Raw genomic sequence first — 24,577 nt, 5'->3', positions numbered from 1 at the left:
ACACAAACCCCCCCCCCCCCCACCCAGTCCTGCACTGGAGGGGACGTCCCAATGGCCGTTTACTTCCAAGAAACCCCACCCGAGGAGGCTGCATCCGTTCGTGGCGCTTCCTTCCAGTGCGGCCGGTGCAATTTGCAGCTGGAGAAGAGACACCGAAGCCCCGCTGGGTGCAGAGCGGCTTCCTTACGAGCAAGCACGCCCAAGGGCTGTAGGTTGCAGCTGCAATCCCGTGCACGCCCTTTGCGCCCGGTGGGGCTTGCTCTCGTCTAGAGGAAAGCGATTAAGACTCGGGCTGCAGGACTTCGCAGCCACACCGGGGGGCGCACCGGGGAGCGAGTGCCGGGGCTTACTCCCGAGGAGGCGGCTGCAGGGTGGGGGGCGCGCCCACGGAGACGCACCTGCGCCCAGGCGCGCCCCCGCCGGGTCCAGGAGGAGGAGGAGGAGGAGACGGAGGCGGGCGGGGAGGCCAGCAGGCGCCGCCGCCCCGGGGCTGCAACGTGCGCGGCGCTCCAGACGAGCCGGGCGCCGCCGATGCAGGCGGGCAGGGAGGCGCCGGCGAGGAGCTGACCCACGGAGGATGGAGAGCCGCGCCGGCCGGCCACGGTGAGGGGCTTTGCCGTGGGGAGGGAGGGGGGGCAGTGGAGACGTGCGAGTTTGGCGCCCGAGTGGAGCCAGATAGCACAGCCGACGCCCGGTCCCCTCGAGCGCCCGCGGACCCGATCCCCAGTGCTGACTCCCGTGTGCGTGGGAACGGGCGCCGTGCGGGCAAGAGCGCCTCTTCCCTCGGCTGGGCTCCAGAGAAGGACCGGCAGGCGAGGAAAGCCGAGCCAAGGGGCACCCACCTGGCATTAGCCTTGGCTCCGCTGCCTGCCTGGCTGCCGATGCCTTCCCTGCGCCTGGTTCTTGGGTTGGAAACCTGGGCCACCCCGAAGCGGAAGACGCCTGCTGTCTCACCCGGTGGGTGTTGTAGGGTGGGAGGGAGACCCACGAAGCAGAGACTCGCCCCGAGCCGGAGGGAGACCGATGGCTTGGGATGGACACCCCCCCCCCCACACACACACACACACCCCTTGGGCAGCATGAGCGCAACCCTCCCACGGCTCCCTCTCAGTGCCATCGCGTGCAAAGTTACTCCAGAGGAATCCCATGGAAATGGTTAGCTTTGAAGATTGCAGTCTTCAAAAGCGGCTCCTGACTCTGGGGCTTCTGAAGGGCCGGGGTGGGGGTGGGGGCAGCCTGGCGCTTGACCCTCCAGTGGTCTCTGGAGGACGCAATTGGTATGAGAAAGCCGTTTGCAGAAGACTCGGGCTAGTGGGCCGTCTAGGGATGCTGGCGCTGACTTTTCCAGCACCTGAGTGCCTGTTTCAGGTGTTTCCAGCACCTGAGTGCCTGGGGATGTCCTGGTTTCAGTCTGGGACCTTCTCGGTGTGAAACAGGTGTCTTGCCACAGCCTCTGCCCCCCCAGATGCCTTGCCACAGCGGGGGTCTTCTGGCACCCAGCCGCAAAGGGGGAAAGTCTTGTGTGACACTCTAGGAGATTCTCCTGATGTCCTTCCTGTTGATGTCTTGCAAGCTTCCAGAAGAGAGATCCAGATTCTTGGGACTGTCTGCTGTAGATGCTGGGGTTTAGAAATCCGTGTTCCTTCGGAAAGGATTAATTTTTTTAAAGTTCTTTGGAAGTCCTGCTTTTGGGAGCACAAAGTATGGGTGGTCATCTCCAGCAACTGGAGACGTTCTTGTGGTCTTGTTCCCGGCTTGTGACTGGACACTGTTGGAAACTGGATGATGGGTTGATGTTCTTTCTGCTATTACTCTGTGGCAAGTTCCCACTGGACTCAGGGAAACTGTCTGGAATTCCTCCACAGGTGTCAAACTCGCGGCCCTCCAGATGTTATGGACTACAGTTCCCATCATCCCCTGCCAACATGGTGCTGGCAGAGGATGATGGGAACTGTAGTCCATAACATCTGGAGGGCCACGAATTTGACACCTGTGCTAGAGAATGTAGACAAAAGGGGTTAGATCCTGCAAAAACTGTGCTGCGTAACTACATTGTGCTTGCCCTTGTGGTCAAATTAAACCTGACCCCAGTCAAACAGAAGAAGAAGAGTTTGGATTTATACCCCCCTTCTCTCCTGTAAGGAGACTCAAGGAGGCTTACAAATTCCTTCCCCCCCCCCCCCCCACGCACACAACAGACACCTTGTGAGGCAAGTGGGGCTGAGACAGTGCAGAGAGAACTGGGAACAGCCCAAGGTCAACCAGCAGGCTTCATGTGTAGGAGCAGGAAAACAAATCTAGTTCACCAGAATCCGCGGTTCATGTGGTTAAGTGGGGAATCAAACCCAACTGTCCAGTTTAGAGCCCTCACCCTTAACCATGACACCACGCTGGCTCTCAACGTGGTGCTGTAGCTGTGTGTGCATATGCACAAGAAATGTGGGCGTTCTTTCAGTGCTCGTGAGGGTGTTAGGAAGATTAATCACAAGTGCCGGGGACTGTGGTGAGTAGTAACACGGCAAACTCACCTGGAGAACTCTGCTTTCCTGTTTCTGCTGGTCAGATCCATCAGTGGTGCATTGGTAACCTCAAATTCACCTTTTTCCCAGAGCTGGGTGCAAAGCCACCCAGAGAAGAAGGGAGAAATATAAAGTCCCCCCTGTGGCTATGTCTAACCTACACATGCATTCCGTTCCATTGCATCCCATTTACTTTGGCCTTTCCTGATCTTGTAAATGAAGCGTTGAGAGTCCGGCTTCCTTGGGAATCTTATCGGAGGAGTGCTAACTCCAAGGCACAGTTTGGAGGTCTGAATGACACAGCTGTGTGTGTGTGTGTGTTTGTGGAGATTTACCTTTCCACCTGCAGTCTTTATTTTCCACCCCAATTGAACTAGGTGACCCAGAGCAGAGATCTGTGTTGTATTTGTGTGTATGCAGGTACCCAAGAAACGTGAACGTTCTTTCAGTTCTTGTGCGCAGGTTAGGATGATGACTGCCAAGTTCAAGCCTGGGTGGGGGGAGGGGATACTGTAGTGAGGAACGGCCAACTCATCTAGGCAACTCTTTCTTCCTGTTTTGTTAGCTAAATCCACCAGGGAAAAGCAAGGTTGGCCAGAACATTCTCACTCACCTTTTCCCTTCAGTTGGGTGCCAAACCACCCAAAGAAGGGAGAAAGACATTTTATTCTCTTCCACCCAGTCAGACTCCAGTGTACTCATCTAGCAGGATATATTCTTGGTTCAGTATTCCTAGCTCTGCCTTAAAATTGGCACTTATCTCCTGCAAGAGATCTAGCCAGTGCCAGACTTACCTATTGGGTTGGCAGGCCGAAGCCTAGGGCCTCAAAATCTAGGGACTCTCCAGTCAAGGTATGTAGTATTTTTGACACAGTCACGGCCCTTTTTGACATGTTTATGCATTTAAAAAAACCACTATGGTATTGAACAATAACATTGTATGTCCTGTAGAGGAGGAATTGAGAATTGCGGAATTTGAAACACCCGTCGTCCTGGGTTTTGTGGGTTTTCCGGGCTGTGTGGCCGTGGTCTGGTAGATCTTGTTCCTAACGTTTCGCCTGCATCTGTGGCTGGCATCTTCAGAGGTGTAGTATCACAGAGAGAAGTGTGTTACACACTGTGTCCAGTGAGAAGGGAATATTTAGTGCGGTATATATTATCCATGTCCCAGAGTGGGGAACCAGTCAGTAAGTGTTTGGGTGGAACTTGCTAGGCAAAGGTGTGGTTGACTGCATTGTATTGCCGGTGTGGTTTTCAGTCCATTTACATTCGTATTCGCATTTGCATTCCCTGCAGTAGCAACAGTATTAGTGAACGCAAACCCTGTGTCTGGGTGGAGTTCATTGTCCATGAACCTATCATTCCCTTGGCCTTTGATTCTGGTGTTTTTAAGTACTGGTAGCCAAGTTTTGTTAATTCTCAGAGTCTCTTCCTTCTTGTTGAAGTTGTCTTGGTGTTTGTGGATTTCAATAGCCTCCCTGTCATCCTCCTCGGCTTTTACTCAATGTTGTTGAAGACGCTCTTCCATCTTCCTCTAGTCATGAGGGCGGAGGGGCCTCACAAGTGGAATAGGGCCTCTCTTAATTTAAATCTATCACTGGATCTAACCCTTCTAGCCAAAGCCCCCCTTTGGGCTTGCCAGGTGAACTCTGTTCCATTTTTAACCCACAGTGACATTTGGACAGGCCCAAATGCCAGGTCTCTCTGCTTCCACAGATGGTTGTTCAATACATTATGCTGTGCTCCAGTGAACATGGTAGCTGGGGGGCGGGGGGAGGAGAGAAGAGAAGAGGCAGATTTCCTGAGTTTTGTTTGTGAATCATCCTCTGCAGGTCTTTTCTGCAGAAATCAGGCGGAGGATCTCTTTTTTGATGGCAGTCAATCGCAGGAGAATCTGTTTGCTGTGAGAACAGCAAAAAAACAAAAAGAGAAAAGTCTTCTGGCACCTTAAACTCGAACAGATTTGTTGTAGCATAAACTGGAACGGAGCCAGTTTTGTCAACTGAGCATAGTGAGCATCAGTTGACAACAGACCCAAGTACGCAAATGCACACTCCGAGACAGAATGAGTGCAAACAGTTGGATCAAAACGGCTTTGAATATGCTGGAGGCGCCAGGGATGGAGGGAAAAAATGTAGAACGTTCTACCTTTTGTGTCTTTTGACTGTGCTGTTTACAATTATTTTTTGTTTGGCTGCGTGTGTAGCGATAAGTGGTGTCTTCTGCTGTTTTTATGAAGTGGGCTGTAGTCGTTGAAAGTGACTGCCCCGATACCTCTATTCATCCCTCAAACTCGGGCAGCAAATGGCAACAGATGTAGGCTGTACCCGCTGTTGTCATTGTAGCAGGCCGGGTCTAAGCCGAATGGCCCCGTGGCAGTGTCAGCCCCACTGGTGGCATTTAGCACCACTTCGTGCAGGATTGTTTTGATATCTTATTCCAGTCCTGCAGGACTATAAGAGTCATAGATCATAAGAGTCATAGATCATAGAATCACAAAGTTGGAAGAGACCACAAGGGCCATCAAGTCCAACCCCCTGCAATGCAGAAACCCATCATCAAAACACTCCTGACAGATGGCCATCCAGCCTCTGTTTAAAAACCTCCAAAGAAGGAGACTCCACCACACTCCAAGGTAGTGCATTCCAGTCTTTTCTTTTTGTCCAACTGGGATTTATTTTCTTACCCTGGGTGTACGATTTCTGGTTTTGACTGTATTTTTGCTGCATGCTGTGGCTGGCAGGTTCCCCGTCAGTCAGATTTTCCCTGCCCCTGCTCTGCGTTCGCAGGAACCCTTTCGCAGTTAGGTACCCCCCAAAACATGCCTCCCTCTGGTCTTCAGATTCTCCCAAAAGACAGTACAGCTTCTGCAGTTTGGATTGCAGAGTTAGAGGTCGAAGGACGTCTCTTCTTTGAGGGAAAGAGTGCTGGCGTTGTATGGGGTAGGTTCAAATCCCTGCTCAGCTGTGAGGCTTAGCGGGCAGACTGCTTGGAAGAGATTGCTCTCCTCTCCGCAGGGGGTTGGCGAATGTTTAAATGGCAAAACACTTTGCAACAAACAGGCCCCCAATGGCCAATGAATGAAAACTGGTATTAGAGAACTGCTAGAGATCTATCTGCGGAAATTGCTTGCTGCACACAAATGAAGTTCAGCAAATGAGACCAAAGACAAGTCTCTCTTTCCCTCAAAGTTCTCATTTTAAGAAACCATGGTGTCGGAAGCCTTGTATAATTGATTGTGGTTAGGTATGTGTATAGTTATCTGTTCCAAAAAATCTGCATTTACTGGTTCTCGCGGCATACTGGAACAAATGTTCTGCTCGTGAGCCTGCGCGGTTTGTGTTTTTGAATCCTGTGTGGCTCGTGTCCAGCTGTAGTACCACTGTGCTCGGTCCTCTTTCTCTGTTCTGATTTTGGGTGCCTGCCGAGCCAACAGTATTTTGATTTATGTCTGAACACAGTGGCCCTGACCTGGTATCGTCTCCAGATTTCATTTGGGTTCATCTCATTTGGGTCGCTTGTCTCTCTCTCTCTGGATTATTTTGGCAGGCTTTCAGTTTGTTTGCCTATCTTTCAAAAGGGGCAAACTCTGTCTCTCAGTGAGGTCAGCTGAACTCGATGATCTCCGCTATTTCCTGCGAAGTCCACCGTGGAAGCGTGGCAGCTTGTTTGGCTGTTTTATGACGCTGAGAAGCAACCACTGCCTGGGAATCTCTTGCGTGCTTTGTGGGATTCTGCGGAATAGAAATGGGTTCAGTGAAAGAAATCCCTGTCCTTCATTTTGATATTCCAGAGCCTGATGCTGTTTTGGTCCCAAGGAGAAATACAAAGATTCTACTGGTTACTAGGAGATAAAAAATAAGGCCAAGGCTGTTGGTGCTGTGTGGTTTCCGGGCTGTATGGCCGTGTTCTAGCAGCATTCTCTCCTGACGTTTCGCCTGCATCTGTGGCTGGCATCTTCAGAGATCCTCTGAAAATGCCAGCCTGATCTGGCAACGCATCGAGGCATCACTGCTAGAACAGCTACAACAAAATCCCGACGATGAAAGCCGACAAGGCCAAGGCTGTTGGTGCGAAATAAAGTAAAAATATATTTTATTACTCACTTAAAATTTTGTATGTGTTTCGCCAAGGAATTACCCTGAGCTAGCTTCTTAGCAAAATGCCTAGGGAATTTTGGGAATTTGAACAGAGTAATAAAATATATATTTGTCCCACTGGTCTTAATTTTTAAAATCTCCTGTTTTGGTCCCATCATGACACGTTCTGGATCAGTTCCGTGGCTTTTGCACATTGAGTACAATCAACCCCCCACCTCTGTCCTGCTAATAGGCAGAGGCATTTGGAAAATCTGCTCTGAATTTAACGAACACATTGCACTCTCTTCTACCCCACTCTGTTTCTCGGCCGCTCTGGCAGTTTGCTCTCTGAGAGCCTTCTGAGTCACGGACGTAAATTGTAAGCTGCTTATGCAGAGAGACGAGATTGTCTGCGTGAACTTGTGTCCGGAGTCTAACAGGACTTGAAAACCATCTCTGTTGGGAGCAGTGTGACATGTAGCCGTTTCACATCCCATTTGCATCCCTCAGAGGCCAGCTGGCTTGCTTCTGCCCCACAGAAAGGAGCTCAGAACTGAAAAATGGGGTGCTGGGAGTACCAGGTGGGAGCTAGGGATCCCCCGGAATTACAGCTCATCTCCAGACTGCAGAGATAAGTTCCCTTTGAGAAAATGGATGCTTTGGAAGGAGGGGTGCATTGCATTTCACCCCACGGAGGACTCTATCTTTTCAGGCTCCATCCCAAAATCTCCAGAAGTTTCTCAACCTGAATCTGGCCACCCTATCCCATCTTTACTTGTCAGGTTAGCACAGGTGTTGTGCATGCTGAGCGAGCGACCGAGCGCCACTTGCCCGCTTCACTCACAAATGACGTGACGCGTGGCAAGCACTGTCATACTGAACACGTCCTAAAGTGAGCGGAGGTTGCTTCGCCTCCATGGACCATGAGGCAGTTGCCGGATTCCAATTTTGTTGTATTCCCAAGATTAAAATATATTATTAAGCTTTTCAATACTATCATTAATATTAATTTTTTTCATTTATTGTGGGGATGAGCCGTGGCTCAGCTGCCAACATTATACCATGGTCCATTGTAAATCTGGCACTGGAAAAGAGCCCCTCTATGGGGCCCTCTATGGGACCAGCAGTGGCGTAGTGGTTAAGAGCAGGTGTACTCTAATCTGGAGGAACCGGGTTTGATTCCCCGCTCTGCCACTTGAGCTGTGGAGGCTTATCTGGGGAATTCAGATTAGTTTGTGCACTCCAACACACGCCAAGCTGGGTGACCTTGGGCTAGTCACAGCTCTTCTGAGCTCTCTCAGCCCCACCTACCTCACAGGGTGTTTGTTATGAGGGCGGAAGGGTAAGGAGTATGTAAGCCCCTTTGAATCTCCTATAAATCAAACTCTCCTCCTCAGTGGTGGGATTCAAATAATTTAACAACTGGTTCTGGTGGTGGGATTCAAATAATTTAACAACTGGTTGTTTACAAGCACCATTTCAACAACCGGTTCTCCCGAAGTGGTGCGAACCTGCTGAATCCCACCACTGCTCCTCCTCCTCCTCTTTACTTGAGGCTTTAAGCATGTTCTTATTTTGCTTAATGATTAATCCAGGGGTGCTATCATGATTGAGTCAGTGATGGCTAAGATACCTCCTGAGGAACTCCTGATGCTGGTATAGATGGGGAGGACCTTCTGCTATAGCTCTCTCACAACAATTGGCAGCTGAATGTACGCTGTCTCTGAATGTGGAGGTTCTACCGATTGGAATGTGGAAGTTCCACTGGGGTGAAAACAAGTAACAGACCTTGGTTAAACTCGTCCTTTTATGAATTTGCCTAACATTTTCGAATGCCTTCGTAGCTTTAAGCCTAATGCCGTAAATGCGCCTTGTAATGAATTTTAATTGGCTTCATTATGCATTGAGGAAAATGCTCTGGGGAAGAGAGGCGAGAGGAGGCCAGTGCCTTTTTTTTTGCAAGGAGAAGTTTTGGAAGCAGAAGAGGGAACCGCACGGCCAAATCAGCTGAAATTCCTATTGATTTGAGGTAACCAGCCACATCTTCCTGTATCTCAATTTAGACTTGCCACTGAGACCTCTGCTCAGGCGAGGAAGCAGCCAAGAAAGCCACCGAGGGATGCCAGAATTGTCCAGAGATGGATGTCCTCTCCAAGAGCATCCATTTGACTTCTGAGCAGGACTGTCTGAGCTTTAGGAGAAGGATGTTTTCTCTTCTGAAGTTTTATCTCTTTTGGCAAAACAAAAATGTTTCCATGAGGCAAATTCCTGCATAGTAGCTGTGGGGCCACCTTGACGACAAATTTGGATCAGCTTTGCAGAAAGGGAAGGGGGGTACAGGGATTGGGTCCCTCCCTGTTTTACCCCCATAGGTTGGAGAATGTTGTTGTGGCTGGAATTCTATGTTGGTGTGGCTGGAATTCACACATATGTTGGTGTGGTTGTGTGACTGGAATTCTAAGCAGTGCAAATGGAGTCCTGGGTTGAAGGCAACTTTGTCACTTTCTCCCCCTCCCCAAAATCTTGCCCCTTTGGGTCAGCAGATACAGGGGCATGTTGTTGGATATATAAAAGCAGAAAAGAACAGAAGGAAAGAGTCTCTGTTGCTTTTGATATATGAGTTTACCAAGTAGTAGTAATAGGTTTATTGTCTTGACCATAGGCCTTCACAATCTCCTCACACACAGCATCATAAAATAAAAGCATATACAGTGGAACCTCAGTTTTCGTTGGTAATCCGTCCGGAAAGAATCGATGAAAACCAAGGCAAACTTTTCCATAGGAATCAATGTAAATCCAATTAATCCAATTAATCTGTTCTAGGCACTCCAAAAAACATACCAAAAACACATTTTTGGTGAATAAACATAGTGTTTAATGCTGAAAACAGTAACGAACAATAACACTAGGACCAGCTTCAGAGCCAGTGGACCAATGTCACACCAGAAAGCTGTCCAAAGAGGTCTGTTTCTGACACCTCTTTAAGATTTGTCTGAAATGGGGCAAGACATTGTCATTAAACAAGTTGCAGACACGGCCTGCAACAGCTTTGTCCGGGTGATTTTTCTCCACAAACCCCTGCATTTCACTGCAAATCGATGAAAACCGAAGCAAATCGATGAAAACCGAGACAAATTTTTCACTGAAAAAATTGATGAAAACCGAAACTGATGAAAACCGAAGGCAATGAAAACCAAGGTTCCACTGTACACAAAACACCTCCTGTATACTGACATAACTAAAATAGACTAAATTAACACGAATATAATCTCCCTATCTATTAATACAACAGAACATACCCTGTTTCCCCGAAAATAAGACATCCCCTGAAAATAAGACGTAGTAGAGGTTTTGCTGAAGTGCTAAATATAAAGCATCCCCCGAAAGTAAGACGTAGCAAAGTTTTTGTTTGGAAGCATGCCCAATGAACAGAACACAGAAAAATAAGACATCCCCTGAAAATAAGACATAGCGCATCTTTGGGAGCAAAAATTAATATTAGACACTGTCTTATTTTCGGGGAAACGGTAATTGCACCACACTTCACCTGATTCTTCTTGCAGCCTGAGCAAAAAGTGCTACTCGATTGGTAATGTATGGATATGAGTTTACTAACTATAAAGGGAGGGTTACATGGAGATAAAATGAGAAATCCTTTCTTTCCTGTTACGCGTCTACATTACTGTATGTTTGGTTACATCTTGGTACCTATCTGCTGTTTGGTGGTGGTGGTAGTGGTGTCATGCCTGCTCAAACAAAGAGACAGAGTTAACTTTATAACTTCAGATGTATGTGTTCACTAGCATGTAAGCAATGGCTTTCTGACTGACCAACAGCTGATCAATAGATCCGTTCATAAACAGTGACTTCAGCAACTTGTTTACGTACAAACAGTTAAACCCTTTTATAACTGAGTTGTGACAGACAACTTGCAAGAAGAATTCCCGTGGCTATCTTTTAGGAACCAGGGGCATCCCTTGAAAATGCTGGGAAGAGTGGACTAATAAAGAAACACTTCTTCCATAGCGTGTGATTGGTGTTTGGAATATGCTGCCGCAGGAGGTGGTGATGGCCACTAACCTGGATAGCTTTAAAAAGGGCTTGGACAGATGTATGGAGGAGAAGTCGATCCATGGCTACCAATCTTGACCCTCCTTGATCTGAGATTGCAAATGCCTTAACAGTCCAGGTGCTCGGGAGCAGCAGCAGCAGCAGAAGGCCATTGCTTTCACCTTCATGTGAGCTCCCAAAGGCACCTGGTGGGCCACTGCGAGTAGCAGAATGCTGGACTAGATGGACTCTGGTCTGATCCAGCAGGCTAGTTCTTATGTTCTTATGTGGGGAGAGAACCGGGAGTTTTCACTTGGAAGGGGAATTCAGTTAAAAAAAAGCCTTCCCCTCTTCCACATTAGGGAAAGCTGTTTTTGCCGGAGAACCTTACTGCTGTGTTGATGGAGCTGAATGGTACATAAAACCTAAGCCCGGGACGCTTCTTATCTGCCTTCATTCATAGCATGGGAATCTTCATGGCTACCTTGCCGGGTTGCTGTGGAGGTCTAATCTCAGTTGCCCAGTGTCCCCCGTGGACATAACCTTTCAGTGACTTTACAAAATATTAATCTAAAAATTGCCACCATGTGGAGAATCATTGTTAAAAGCGTCCCTCCCCACAATGCAAGGCGGCTCTGCCTTTTAAAAATAAACCGGTGAAGTGTTCTGATGGGGGGGGGGGGATGGGTTTGGGTTTTTTTGCTGAATACTCTGTGTTTTGTGCCAGGATGCAAACCTGATTAACTTTCTGGAAGTCCCAGGCATAGATCACAAGAGGCAGGGCTTCTGGGACACTGAGACGGTTTCCAACTCTCAAGCTGTCAAGAATTTGACCTTTGGAACAGAATCCTGCAAGGTTTTTAGTTTAGGAAAAAGAGATGACTAAGGGAGAGACATGATAAAGGTTTGTGAAATGGTATAAGGGGGCAGAATGTGGATTGAGGGGACAATTTCCCCCTCTTCTGCAGTGACGTAGGTATAGATTTTTCATGGGGGGGTTCGGGGGTGGCCACCTGCCCCCACCTCCCCAGGCCCCGCCCCTGGCCTTAGTGCTTATAAAAGCAGCTCTTCGAGGCCAGGGATGGCAGACTCCCCTGCCCCACCCGCCCCGCCTCGCCCTGCCCTGCCCACCCCCCACTGGCTGGGCTTCCAGCTGGCAGCTAGCAGTCCTTTCTGTCCTCCCCTATGGGCAGAGGCATAGCTAGGGAAAATGGAGCCTGGTGCAAAATCTGAGCCCCCCCCCGGCATGGGTACCTGCTGTGATGCTGGAATCCACCCCCAAGCAGCATCACTTTCAATGGTGTTTAAACGAGGGAGCCCAAATTCTCCTTTTAGATCCACCTTAAAGGGAGAATCTGGGGCCCCCAGTTAAAACAACGTTGAAAGTGATGCTGTTTGGGGGTGGATTATCCCCCACCCTGAAACAGCCCCACTTTCAATGTTTAAACTGGGGACCTCAGATTCTCCCTTTAAATCCATGCTGAAGGGGATGGATTTAAAAGGAGAATCTGGGGAAATTTGGGGAGTGCCTGCTGTCAAAGGTGCAATTGTTAAGCTAGCAGCACCAAACTTTCGGGGTATCTTTAGGAGACTCTCCTGGTGCTACCACCTGGGTTTGGTGAAGTTTGGTTCACGGGGTCCAATGTTATGGACCCTCAAAGGTGTAGCCCCCATCTTCTATTGGAAACAATGGGGGATGGGGCACCCCTGCTAGCCTAAAAACTGCGCCCCCCGCAGGTCAAAAACCGAAAAAACACAAAAAATACAAAAAAACCACAAACGGGAGGCAGAACTTCAGACATGTAATGCGGGAGTTGAACCCGAGGAAAAAACCCCCCTTTACCTACGTCCTTGCTCTTCTGTAACACTATGGCTTGGGGACACCCAGTGAAATTGATGGGCGATAGAGTCAGGACGGAGAAAACATCTCTTAACACAAGGAGTGATTAAATTGTGGAATTCACTGCCAGTGACTTTAATGGTGTCCGCACAAGCAAGGATGCCTTTAAAAGGGGTTAGACAGATTCATGGAGGAGACGTTCATCAATGGCTACTTGCCATCGTGAGTAAAAGGAGCCTCCACATACAGAGGCAGTCAACCTGTGATTACCAGTGCTAGGAGATAACATCAGGGGAATGCCTTGGCCTCAGCGACTTGTTTGTGGGGACAAACAGCACTGTTGGAAACAGGGTGTCAGAGTGGATGGACCATTGGTCTAATACAGCTGTTCTGGATAAATTTGTTCTGGATAAATCCAGTGTGGTTAGCTCGAGGACCACCAGGGACTGACCCCAGCTGGGATCTTTCGTGAGCTTTTTGCGTTGCCTGCTGCTTGGACATCAGAGGGCCTTGAGGCCTTCAACCTCTCTCTGTGTGCCCATCAGTCATACCTCTGGCCTATGAAACCACAGCCCTGCTTTCTCAGCCTTTTCCCTTGTGATAACGTCAGTGCCTTCTACAAGTTGCTTCTGCTGGGTCTGAGGGAATGCTCCTGGCTGTGCTGTGCCGCGCCGCCGCGCCTGAGGAGAACAGGGATCCCAGATGGGATTGCTTGTCATGTCGTATTTCTTCCAGATCCTAAGAGGCAGAGTGGGGAAGGACCGCCTGCTGTTCTGCGAAACCCCCTGGCGCTCGGCTGCTCAGGCATCCGTTCAGTGTAGGCTGCCTGTTACGAAAGAGCGCTGCTCCTCTCTGGAGGCCAAGGCACTTTCCCTCCCAAAAGAACTGTAATCCTTAAAAATCAAATTCGCAGAGGTAGCGGTAGGAAGGGAAAAGATGCCGAGGAGCCGGCTGCCTTAAGCCCACCCACCCTCTGTGTTGCTCCTCGTCAAACTGACAGCTGCTCGGGATAATCGCACAAAAACGGGAGGCGGGTATCAAGAGTGTCACCCGGTTAAATGAGGGGCAAAGAATGATGGTTCGGTTTCCTCCTTCGCCAGCCACATTATTCTCACAGGTCAGTGGAACCCAAAATTCAGGTTAGCCCTGAGCGGTGGAAAAACCTCAACTAAGAAGAGAAGAAGAGTTTGGATTTATATCCCACATTTCTCTCCTGTAAGGAGACTGAAAGGAGCTTACAATCTCCTTTCCCTTCCCCTCCCCCCACAACAAACACCCTGTGAGGTGGGTGGGGCTGAGAGAGCTCCGAAGAACTGTGACTAGCCCAAGGTCATCCAGCTGGCATGTGTTAGAGTGCACAAGCTAATCTGGTTCACCAGATAGGCCTCCACAGCTCAAGTGGCAGAGTGGGGAATCAAACCTGGTTCTCCAGGTTAGAGTGCACCTGCTCTTAACCACTACATCACATCTACCCTCATCTATCACCACTGGCAGAAACTAAGCATCCAGCCAATGGCAAACAGCCAGTGCTAGTAATAGGCTAGCTGACCCTTGTCAAAAACGGAGGCATCGAACTGCCTTTGGCCAAGCCAAGCCAACCCTTGTAACCTGACATGCTGAGGAGCATTCATTCATTTATACTCCAACTTTCTCCCCAATGGGGACCCGAAGCAGCTTACATCTTTTTCCTGTCCACCATTTTGTCCCCACAGCAATCCTGCGAGGTAGGTCAGGCTGGAAGTTTGTGACTGGTCCAAGGTCACCCAGAAAACTTCCATGGAAAAGTAGATATTCAAACCTGGCATCCCAGATTGTCTTTTGACACTTTAACCGCTAGATGCACTACACTGTCTCTCAAAAGTAAATCAGGGACTTCATTCCCAGGTGATATCTTCAATCTTCAGTTGTTTGTCAGGAATGCTTTAGGTCATCCTGCGTTGTGCAGGGGGTTGGACTGGATGATCTTCAGGCGCATTCCAACTTCATTCTAAGGTTGATTTTCCTTGCTAACAGCAACCAGTTCCAAGTTTGGTAGTTTTGTGGAAGATCCAGCTTAAAACATGCTCTGGTGCATGGCCAGTTGCTCTTTTGCTCTGGTGCATGGCCAATTGGCCATGCTGGCAGGGGCTGATGGGAATTGTAGTCCATGAACATCTGGAGAGCCACAGGTTGCAGACTCCTGCTCTGGTGTTTTTTTTAAAAAATCCTCCACTCTGTGACAAGCAGGAGTAGCCAACTGGGAAGCTGGCGGTTCAAATCCCACCTCTGCCGCAAACTTGACTACTGGTCTCATTCAGTGCCCATTCTCATACCCCAATATGGGGCCAATAATATGCATCTACTTTATAGGATTGGTGTACAGATCAAAACACGATGATGCCTGTGTAGCGTTTGAGTTATTACGAATAGGTCCTTTCCTATAGGCCGTAGGTGTCAAACTCACGGCCCTCCAGAAGGTATGGACTACAGTTCCCATCATCCCCTGCCAGCATCATGCTGACAGGGGGTGATGGGAACTGTAGTCCATAACCTCTGGAGGGCTGCGAGTTTGACACCTGTGCTATAGGCTGTTACGAATAGGTCCTTTCCCAACAGGGCGATAGATGGCTTCTGACCAGCCAGCAGCTTCTCGAGCTTTTGGCGGAATGTCGGAAAGTGCTACGCAAACATATCTTGTTTCATCCCTGACCTTGGAGCAGCACCAGAAAAGGCCCTGTTTCTTTTTTTCCATTGCTGATTCATGCACTTGTGTAGTGGGTCTTCTGAACAGCACCCTCCTACCAATTCAAAGGAAGGGGCATGCGTCAAGATCCAGTGATGGGCTGTGTAAGGAATCCAGCACGGAACAGACCATGGTAGTGAATGGATGTCAGATGCAGACTTTGTAGAGCATGTTTTACCACTGTTGTCCACCCAGTAGGTGGCAGTAGTGTTCTCCATCTGCTTCTGCTTCAGGGATGTTTTCAAGGGCCGCTCTTGACTAGAGCCTCTTGCAGTAGTCAAACTGAGCGATGAAACAGGCACGACAAAATCTGAGCCACGTGTCCGTGCTCTGCTCAGCATCATGGATGTAAAATTATTAGGACTGTTGCTTCATTTAAGAGATCTTAGTGGATGACTCCTATGCATTTTCAAAGTAATGGATGAAATTGGTATGCATTTGCCCGTGAATACCACGATAGTCCTGAAGGGGAGAAAAGCTTTATTTTTTAAACCGTGTTCATACCACTGGCATTTCTCTGCCCTGTGAAAGCTGGGGTGGGGAGTGCTGAATGTGTCTGCTGGAAAACCGAGGCTGTTTCCCCACTCACCTTTTGTTGGGCGCTACTCGCTCCAAGTAACGCGGGTTCCAGCAGCACTCCCCACTACTGGAGCGGCAACAACGCAGCCGCCCCGATTCTGCTGCCCTCGCGACCCCTCAGCACGCGTCATTTCTGTTCCTGTTCGGAACAGCACCTTTTGGGAAACCCCACGTGACTACCTGCAGTGGGGAGCGTGACTGCGGGCTCAAAAACACCCAAAGCTTACAAAACCGTTTTGCCTCTGCTTTTTTTTTAAAGTGAGGAAACGGCCCAAGACTTTTCTGGGCAATCCTAATCAGAATTACTCCAGTTTAAGCCCATTGAAACAGTGGGTTTAGACGGGAGTAACACTCCTAAGGATCTGCAAGTCAAATAATTCAGTCAAATTAATTTATGAAATCTTCAACTACTCAGCATTATTGCTTCTTTTCTTTTTGGTATCCTTTGCATCTACGAAGCCTTCTGGAATAACCAGAGGCAACGCCAGCCTCTGCCTCTCAGGGTTTCCTATCCAGATGCAGACCAAGGAGTGGGGGGAGGCTGGGGGTGGGGGAAAGGGTGGGGAAGGAGAAGCTGCCGCGAATTCATCCAGGGATTAGAGGGAAGCTATCCGTGATTTCCGCTCTGAGCACTGGCCCTGTTGTCGAAAGAGAATCACAAAGCCATGAGTGGCAGATGTTCTGTTTATTTACCTTTGGAGATTGGCTGGAAGGAAAAGCCACAATCTCCGCTCCTTTTCCCCATCAAATTTAGCGCAGGGAAGCTGGCAGCTTTTGAAACAGGCACTCGAAGCTGCTGCCGGTCCTTGACTGCAGATCAGTCCATTTGCCGACTGCTAAAATACCTGTCATCTGGGTGCTCCAAGCACAGAGGTCATGTTCCCAACCTCCAGATGAGGCATGGCGATCTCCTGGAATCACTCCTGCTCTCCAGACTTCAAAGACCCATTCCCTTTGGAGAAAATGGACGCTTTGGAGCATGGACTCTGTGGTATGACACCCACTAAGGCAGAGGCACACCATGGGTAAATGGCGCCCGGAGACAAATTGTCTCCAGGATGCCCCCCAGGCTCTGCCCCACCACCACCCTGGCTCCGCCCCTGATGCCCCCAGGCTCCACCCCCCACTGACCTTGACCCCGCCCATGTCACCATGGGCAAGGTCTAGGGTGCCCACCTCCCTCCCTCTGCCGGCTGGGCTCCCAGCCGGCAGCCTGCAGTCTCTTCTGACTGGGGAGAGGAGGAAGGGAGGGGGGAGTCCAGGGGGAGCTGAGGGTGCTTGGAGGCAGCAGGAAGTCCTGCTGCCTCATCGTTTTTGCGTGCCTTGACTGACACAGATAGGTTGAGGCACGTGAAAACGACGAGGCAGCAGGACTTCCTGGTCACGTGGGGGGCCAATTTTGCGCCCCCCATGTGACCAGAAGAGTGGCGCCCCCCATGTGACCAGAAGAGTATCTATCTAGGTAGATACGCCACTGCACTAAGGTCTCTCCCGAAATCCTGCCTTGCCCAGGAGCCACCCTCTCTGATCTCCAGGAATTTCCCAACCAGGAGTTGGCAACCCTACATAGAGGCCACTTTCCAGCTGCAGGCTGGCGTGGAAAAGCAGCTCACCTGTGCCCCGATTCCCAGTAATGCTTCTCCATCTGCTTACTAGTTCCTACCTTTGCCAATTTGAGAATGCGTCTGGACCACCCTGGCTCACTGCAGAACTTGGCTATCCTTCTTAGCCCAAGGTTCCTCTGCCTCATGCTTTTGGGATGCTTCTGGCTTCCTCCCTTCCTTTCAGAGGAGGCTGTAAATCATTAGGGTGTTTGCAGAAAAGCCTTGATATGGTCATTCCTTATTTGGAGGCATAGCTGGGTCGTGTCCACCCCCCACTTCCTGCCAAAGTGTAATTTTCATGGCAGTTAATTCATGTGGATTTCAGGTACCTCCAGCTGCATAAGGACCTCGCATACTACTTCTTCTGCATTTTCCCCAACATCTGCCAGTCCATTTGATTTGAAGAGGAGGCACCTGATTCAACAACTTCTTTTTCCTCCTGGGGATTCATGACGCTAAGGCCCCTTCCGCCCATGGAGAATAATGCACTTTCAATCCACTTTCAATGCACTTTGCAGCCGGATTTCACTGTGCGGAAAAGCAAAATCCACTTGCAAACACTTGTGAAAATGGATGGAAAGTGCATTATCCTGCATGTGTGGAAGAGGCCTAAGTCCTTCCTGGTTCGAGGAGAATTGCTGAAGGTAAATTGGGATAATGGAGTTGAGCAGACTGCCTTCCCCTTTTTAGGTAATTTTGAGCAGACAAGTTGTGGATAGACAGGGGAGGGTGTTTGATGCTTCCCCTGTATCTCCTCTCCATTCCACCCCCCAAAAGTCTCCCTTCAACGACCACAAAGTTGTGGGTCAAACCTAAGCAAGTTCTTGGCCTCCTTTAGTTCCAGTTCCAGAAGGTGATTTCTGCTGTAATACCTGTTCCCTTTGGAATAGCCCCAACTTGGGGAGCACATGTTGGAAGCATCACATCTCAAGCCCAGTACAATCTGCTTTGTTTGCTTGTACAGTGGAACCTCGGTTTTCATTGCCTTCAGTTTTCATCGGTTTCGGTTTTCATTGATTTTTTCAGTGAAAAATTTGCCCCGGTTTTCATCGATTTGCCTCGGTTTTCATCGATTTGCAGTAAGGTGCAGGGGTTTGCGGAGAAAAATCACCCGGACAAAGCTGTTGCAGGCCGTGTCCGCAACTTGTTTAATGACAATGTCTTGCCCCATTTCAGACAAATCTTAAAGAGGCGTCAGAAACAGACATCTTGGGACAGCTTTCTGGTGCGACATTGGTCCACTGGCTCTGAAGTTGGTCCTAGTGTTATTGTTTGTTACTGTTTTCAGCATCAAACACTATTTATTCACCAAAAATGTGTTTTTGGTATGTTTTTTGGAGTGCCTAGAACGGATTAATTGGATTTACATTGATTCCTATAGAAAAGTATTGTCATATATTGGTGGAAATTTAGTAGAAATTTGTTACAACCACCCCAAAATTAAAATACTGGGGCTAAAACTAAAAAGAGGAACTAAAAAGAGGGAGCTCCTTCAGATTCATCCCTGACTGAAAGGAGCTTTCAATGCAGCAGCAAACATAAATTCAGCCCATTTTTTTTAACCCATATGCAAAAGGCCATCGGGAGAATAATGTGTATGTGTTTGTGGGACGTACAATCTGATTCCAGGCGTGGGGAAACAGAACTGGTGTGCTGTTTGGGCCAGCCCCCTCAAATGCTGCAGATCTGTTTAGCCAATGCGGGGGTAAAAGGCTGAAAGGGTGGGATGCAGCATCAGGTGGTGCCGGATATTTTCCAAACAACCCATTTGTCTCCGATTTGCACAGCAGTTGCAGAGAGGCTGGGGAGGGGGGGAGAGAGGCAGCGCATCTTGCGGCGGAAGTCACGACTCCGAGAGCTCGCATTGTGCTGCTATCTAATCGGGTTCCCATCAGAGGCTGAGTATTAAGTGCCACCTCCAGACGATTATTCCCTTAAGAAAGCTGCCGAGTGAGGCTTGAAAGACAGTTTTCAGGTGGGAGCAGAGATGTGAAAGGCTGGCAGGGGATTGGCTCTTTGAAGGGTTGAACTGGAGGACTGGAAAATTCCGCATAACAGGACGGTTTGATTCTGGGACCTCTGGGGGCGTCTTGTAATTGCATGTTCCTCGGCCCCCTCCCAGCTCTCCGGCTGGCAGTTCTTTCTTGGCTTCTTTAGGCTGTGATAATTTGAGATATCGTTCCCGGAAGGACGTGCCGAATTCATACTGATTTGGAAGAGTGGCAGCGGGGGACAAACAATGTGATTTGCTCAGTTTTTCTTTGCTTTTAATTTTTAAACATTTTATATCAGTATTCAATGTATCTACAAAAGACAAAACGGCACGGAAGGTGATCGCGAAAGGCTGGGTGTTGGCCGGAACAGCCCTCATGAAAAGTAGCTGTCAGTTGCAGCCTTTATACTTGTTACCGCGCCCTGAGTCTGGGCACTATGGAGCCAAGACCAAGAAAGAATTAAAGAAAAACTTTTATTTTAAACAGACAAGGGGCCCTTCCCCACTTACCCTAAGCCCCGCGCTACTCGAGGAGAGTAGCGCGGGGTCCCTCGGCGCTCCCCACTGAGAGGGGCGGCGACAGCGCAGCCGCCCCGACGCTGCTGCTGTCGCGCCCCTTAGCGCGCGGTATCCCTGGCGCTCTTTCAAAGGGCGCCTTTTGATGACCCCGCGCAGAGCGCGGGGTCGTGGGGAAGCCCGAGCGCGCGCCAGGGATGCTGCGCGCTCGGAATTGCGGGCAGCAGCCCTCGGGAAAAGGTAAGTGGGGAAGGGCCCAAGGATTCATTCAGCAAAGGGGCAAAGAACCAACAGCAAAAAAAAAAGACAACCCCTTTTATAGGGTTTCAAACAGTTACATAAAATCAAAAATTATTCATAATAATAATAATAACAACAAAACGAGAAGGTCACTAGAAACCATGATTTGAAAATCGAGCTTCAGCGTCTATGGCACAAACCAGCTGAGGTCGTCCCAGTGGTAATCGGCACGCTGGGCGCCATCCCGAAAACACTAGGGCAGCACTTGAAACATCTTCAAATTGTCAAAATTAAATCTGTCAAATTCAGAAGGCAGCCCTGCTGGGATCCGCACAAATACTACGCCGATACATCACAACTTCCTAGGCCTCTGGGTGAGGCTCGAATTGTAATGAAGGCCAACAACCAGCTAAAGATCTGGCAGCTGTGAAATCTGCCATACTCATACTCATAATTCATTCCCATCACGGTTCTTCTCCGGAGACTCTCTGGCATCTTTCAGACTTCTTATTTTCCACGCTTCTGGATCAATAACGCTCCTTATCAATCACCCCAGAATGCGAACATCAAGCGATAGATACTTGTCTCAAATACTTGTCTCTGCAAAGCAGGCTTTCTCGTGTTTAACAGAGGAACCCTTTTGTGTGCCTAAACTCAAAGTTATATGCCCAACTAAGGATTAACTTCTCCAACTAATTTCTAAATTAATTCTATTTCTTACAGCCTGGTTACATACTTATTTCCCCACCAGCAGCAAAAACACTCCTGTAACGAGATCAAGTCGGGAGAGAATGTCAGTTTTGCTGCCCGTAAAAGGTGTGTGATGGCTCTACACCACTATTGTTAGTGATATTTTTCTGATAACAGGACACATTAAATATGTTGCCAACCTCCAGGTGAATGGTGGAGATTTCATGAAATTACTACTGTAAGCAATGGCAGCAGTGGCGTAGGAGGTTAAGAGCTCGTGTATCTAATCTGGAGGAACCGGGTTTGATTCCCAGCTCTGCGGCCTGAGTTGTGGAGGCTTATCTGGGGAATTCAGATTAGCCTGTGCACTCCCACACATGCCAGCTGGGTGATCTTGGGCTAGTCACAGCTTCTCAGAGCTCTCTCAGCCCCAACTCCACTCCTGCACAGGGTGTTTGCTGTGAGGGGGGAAGGGCAAGGAGATTGTAAGCCCCTTTGAGTCTCCTGCAGGAGAGAAAGGGGGGATATAAATCCAAACTCTTCTTCTTCTCTTCTTCCTCTTCTTCTTCTTCTTTCTTCTTCTTCTTCTTCTTCTTCTTCTTCTTCTTCTTTCTTCTTCTTCTTCTTCTTCTTTCTTCTTCTTCTTCTTCTTCTTCTTTCTTCTTCTTCTTCTTCTTCTTCTTCTTCTTCTTCTTCTTCTTCTTCTTCTTCTTCTTCTTCTTCTTCTTCTTCTTCTTCTTCTTCTTCTTCTTCTACTATCTGGCTGATCAATAGCTGAAATACTAAAAGACTTAACGAAGGAACTATATGAAGAAGTGATTCTTATAGGAGATTTCAACAGGATAGTAGATAAAGATCTAGATATAAGGGGGTGGGGGGAATCCCCCAAAATCGATACTTTACCAAAAGCCTTTACAAGATTAACACAAATTTTATATTTAAAAGATGTTTGGGGAGAGAAAGAAGGCAATGCAAAGGAATATACCTTTTTTTCCCCCAAACAGACATAAGACCTTTACATGCATTGATATATGGACATCCAAAAAATATGATAAATAGCTAATCACCCCCCACTGAAGCTGCCGTTTCCATCTGGCCGGGCCCTGGTTTCCATCTTGGGCCGACCTATCCCCTCCCTCCATTGGCCTCTAGTCCGGGCGCTCTGATATCTGATATTTTAATCAGTATGTAATTGAAATCGCTATTAAGTTTTAAAGTTTTAAGTTTTAATGAATTAAGCTGCACTCTTGTATTTGATATGTTTTATGGATTGTTATTGAATGTGCAGCCATTCTGTGAGCCGCCTCGAGCCCTTCGGGGGTGAGGCGGCTTATAAATCTCATAATAAATAAATAAAAATAAATAGCTAATCAATAGATCAGGTCATAAGCAGTGACTTCAGCAACTTGTTTACATACAAACAGTTAACCCTTTTATGACTGAGTTGTGACAGACAACTTGCAAAGTCCCAACAGCCTGGCAATCCTAGGGAGGGGCTAGAAAGGGATGACCTTTGATCTGGAAGTATAGTTTCTAGGTGTTCGTCCCCGTGCCCCTCGGCCACTGGTGGTGGCTTGATGCAACATTGCAGGGCAAGACACTTCTTCCCGCTGAGCTTTCTCCCTTCCCCAATCTGTACCCTCCCCAGGCATCTAGCCCCAAATCTCCAGGAATCTCCCAAGCACAGAGGCGTAGCTAGGGAAAATGGAGCCTAGTGCAAAATTGGGGGCCCCCCCCCCCCCCGGTCGTTTGTGTTTTTTTGTATTTTTTAGTGTTTTTTCAGTTTTTGGCCTGCAGGGGGTATAGTTTTTAGGCTAGCAGCACCAACATTTCAGGGTATCTTTAGGAGACTCTCCTGATAATACCTCCCAGGTTTGGTGAAGTTTGGTCCAGGGGGTCCAAAGTTATGGACCCTCAAAAGGGTAGCCCCATCTACTATTAGCTTTCATTGGAAACAATGGAGGATGGGGCACCTTCTTTGGGGGTCCATGACTTTGGACCCCCTGAACCAAATATCACCAAACTTGGCTGGTATCAGCAGGAGTGTTGCCGGACGATATCCTGAAATTTTGGTGCTGCTATTTTACACCACCCGCCCCCCGGCAGGCCGACAAAGTAAAAACACTAAAAATATCAAAAATACATTTTTGCTCCCCCCACCCCCCGGTGCGCGCACGGTGCGACACGCACCCCCATGTCCCATGGTAGCTACGCCACTGCCCAAGCAAGAGCCAGCAACTCTAAGAGATGCCCTTCCTGAATGTCATGGTGTGAAGAGCATCTGGTACCATTCTTCTTGGCAACTGTAGCAAGGATATGTGGGTGTGAACTCTACATCCATCAGCAGTTTGGGATGTCCTCTGCAATTGGGAGTTGGCAAACTGCATTTAATCCCATGGAGGAAGCACGGAGTGGCAGTAAGGAGAAGGCTGGCCTTAGCTGAGAGGACAAGGCACTCAAAGCTGCCTCAGGGCTCAACTGGAGGATACATATGATACGAGTCGGGTCAAGAATCCCCTAATCTGAGAGCCAGTGTGGTGTAGTGGTTAAGAGCAGGTGGGTTCTAATCTGGAGAACCGGGTTTGATTCCCCACTCCTCTATTTGAGCGGCAGAGGCTTATCTGGTGAACCAGATGTGTTTCTGCACTCCTACATTCCTGCTGCATGATCTTGGGCTAGTCACAGTTCTTCTGAGCTCTCTCAGTCCCACCTTCCTCACAAGGTGTTTGTTGTGAGGGGGGAAGGGTAAGGAGTTTGTAAGCCCCTTTGAGTCTCCTATAAATAAAACTCTTCCTCTTCCTCCTCTTCCTCTCCCTCCTCCTCCTCCTCCTCCTCCTCCTCCTCCTCCTCCTCCTCCTCCTCCTCCTCCTCCTCCTTCTTCTTCTTCTTCGAGAAAGCAGTGCATGTGAGGAGGTTAAGAGCTTTAGGGTCTAATCTGGAGGAACCTCGGTTTGATTCCCCTCAGCCTCTGTCAGCCTGAGCTGTGGAGTGGGGCTATCTGGGGGATTCAGATTAGCCTGTACACTCTCATACACGCCAGCTGGGTGACCTTGGGCTAGTCCCAGCTTCTCGGAGCTCTCTCAGCCCCACCTACCTCACAGGGTGTTTGTTGTGAGGGGGAAGGGCAAGGAGATTGTAAGCCCCTTAGAGTCTCCTACAAGAGAGAAAGGGGGGATATAAATCCAAACTCCTCCTCCTGCTCCTGCTCCTCCTGCTCCTGCTCCTGCTCCTCCTGCTCCTGCTCCTGCTCCTCCTCCTCCTCCTCCTCCTCCTCCTCCTCCTCCTCCTCCTTCTCCTCCTCCTCCTCCTCCTCCTCCTCCTTCTTCTTCTTCTTCTTCTTCTTCTTCTTCTTCTTCTTCTTCTTCTTCTTCTTCTTCTTCTTCTTCTTCTTCTTCTTCTTCTTCTTCTTCTTCTTCTTCTTCTTCTTCTTCCTCCATATAACCTTGGGGAACTAACATTTCCAAGTGCTGCAGGCCAGATTAGATTGGTGAGCGTGGTGCATGTTGTGAGGAGGGTCTTCAGTTTTCCCTTCTGTGCCAACCTGTCTTTCGATGGCACCTCTGGCCTGCGCGGATTCCTTGCAATCACTCCCACCTCTTGGCTGAGAGGAGTGCAGGAGATCCATTTTAAAAATAAATGAATGTGTGTTCTGCAGTAGAGGAGGTGAAAAATGGCTTCTTGAAATCTGTCCTATTTTTCATTAGGATGTTTGAATGCTGCCGTACTATTGTTTTCACCCAGGAGT

The 24,577-nt window shown here is 48.9% G+C and overlaps 1 protein-coding gene across 1 annotated transcript in view; it reads left to right on the top strand.

Annotated features, from left to right (window-relative positions):
• The first annotated feature begins 502 nt into the window (after positions 1-502).
• Positions 503-24,577, top strand: part of LINGO3 (leucine rich repeat and Ig domain containing 3) — a 73,602-nt gene continuing 49,527 nt past the window's right edge. Inside the window, exon 1 of the mRNA XM_048498513.1 lies at positions 503-603. The gene's annotated coding sequence lies outside the window, so the exon portion shown is untranslated. The remainder of the gene's footprint in view (positions 604-24,577) is intronic.

The sequence above is a fragment of the Sphaerodactylus townsendi genome, linkage group LG05 (genome assembly GCF_021028975.2).
Source record: "Sphaerodactylus townsendi isolate TG3544 linkage group LG05, MPM_Stown_v2.3, whole genome shotgun sequence".
NCBI lineage: Eukaryota > Metazoa > Chordata > Lepidosauria > Squamata > Sphaerodactylidae > Sphaerodactylus > Sphaerodactylus townsendi.
Note: the sequence above shows the minus strand (reverse complement) of the source record. Positions and strands in the feature narration are given on the sequence as shown.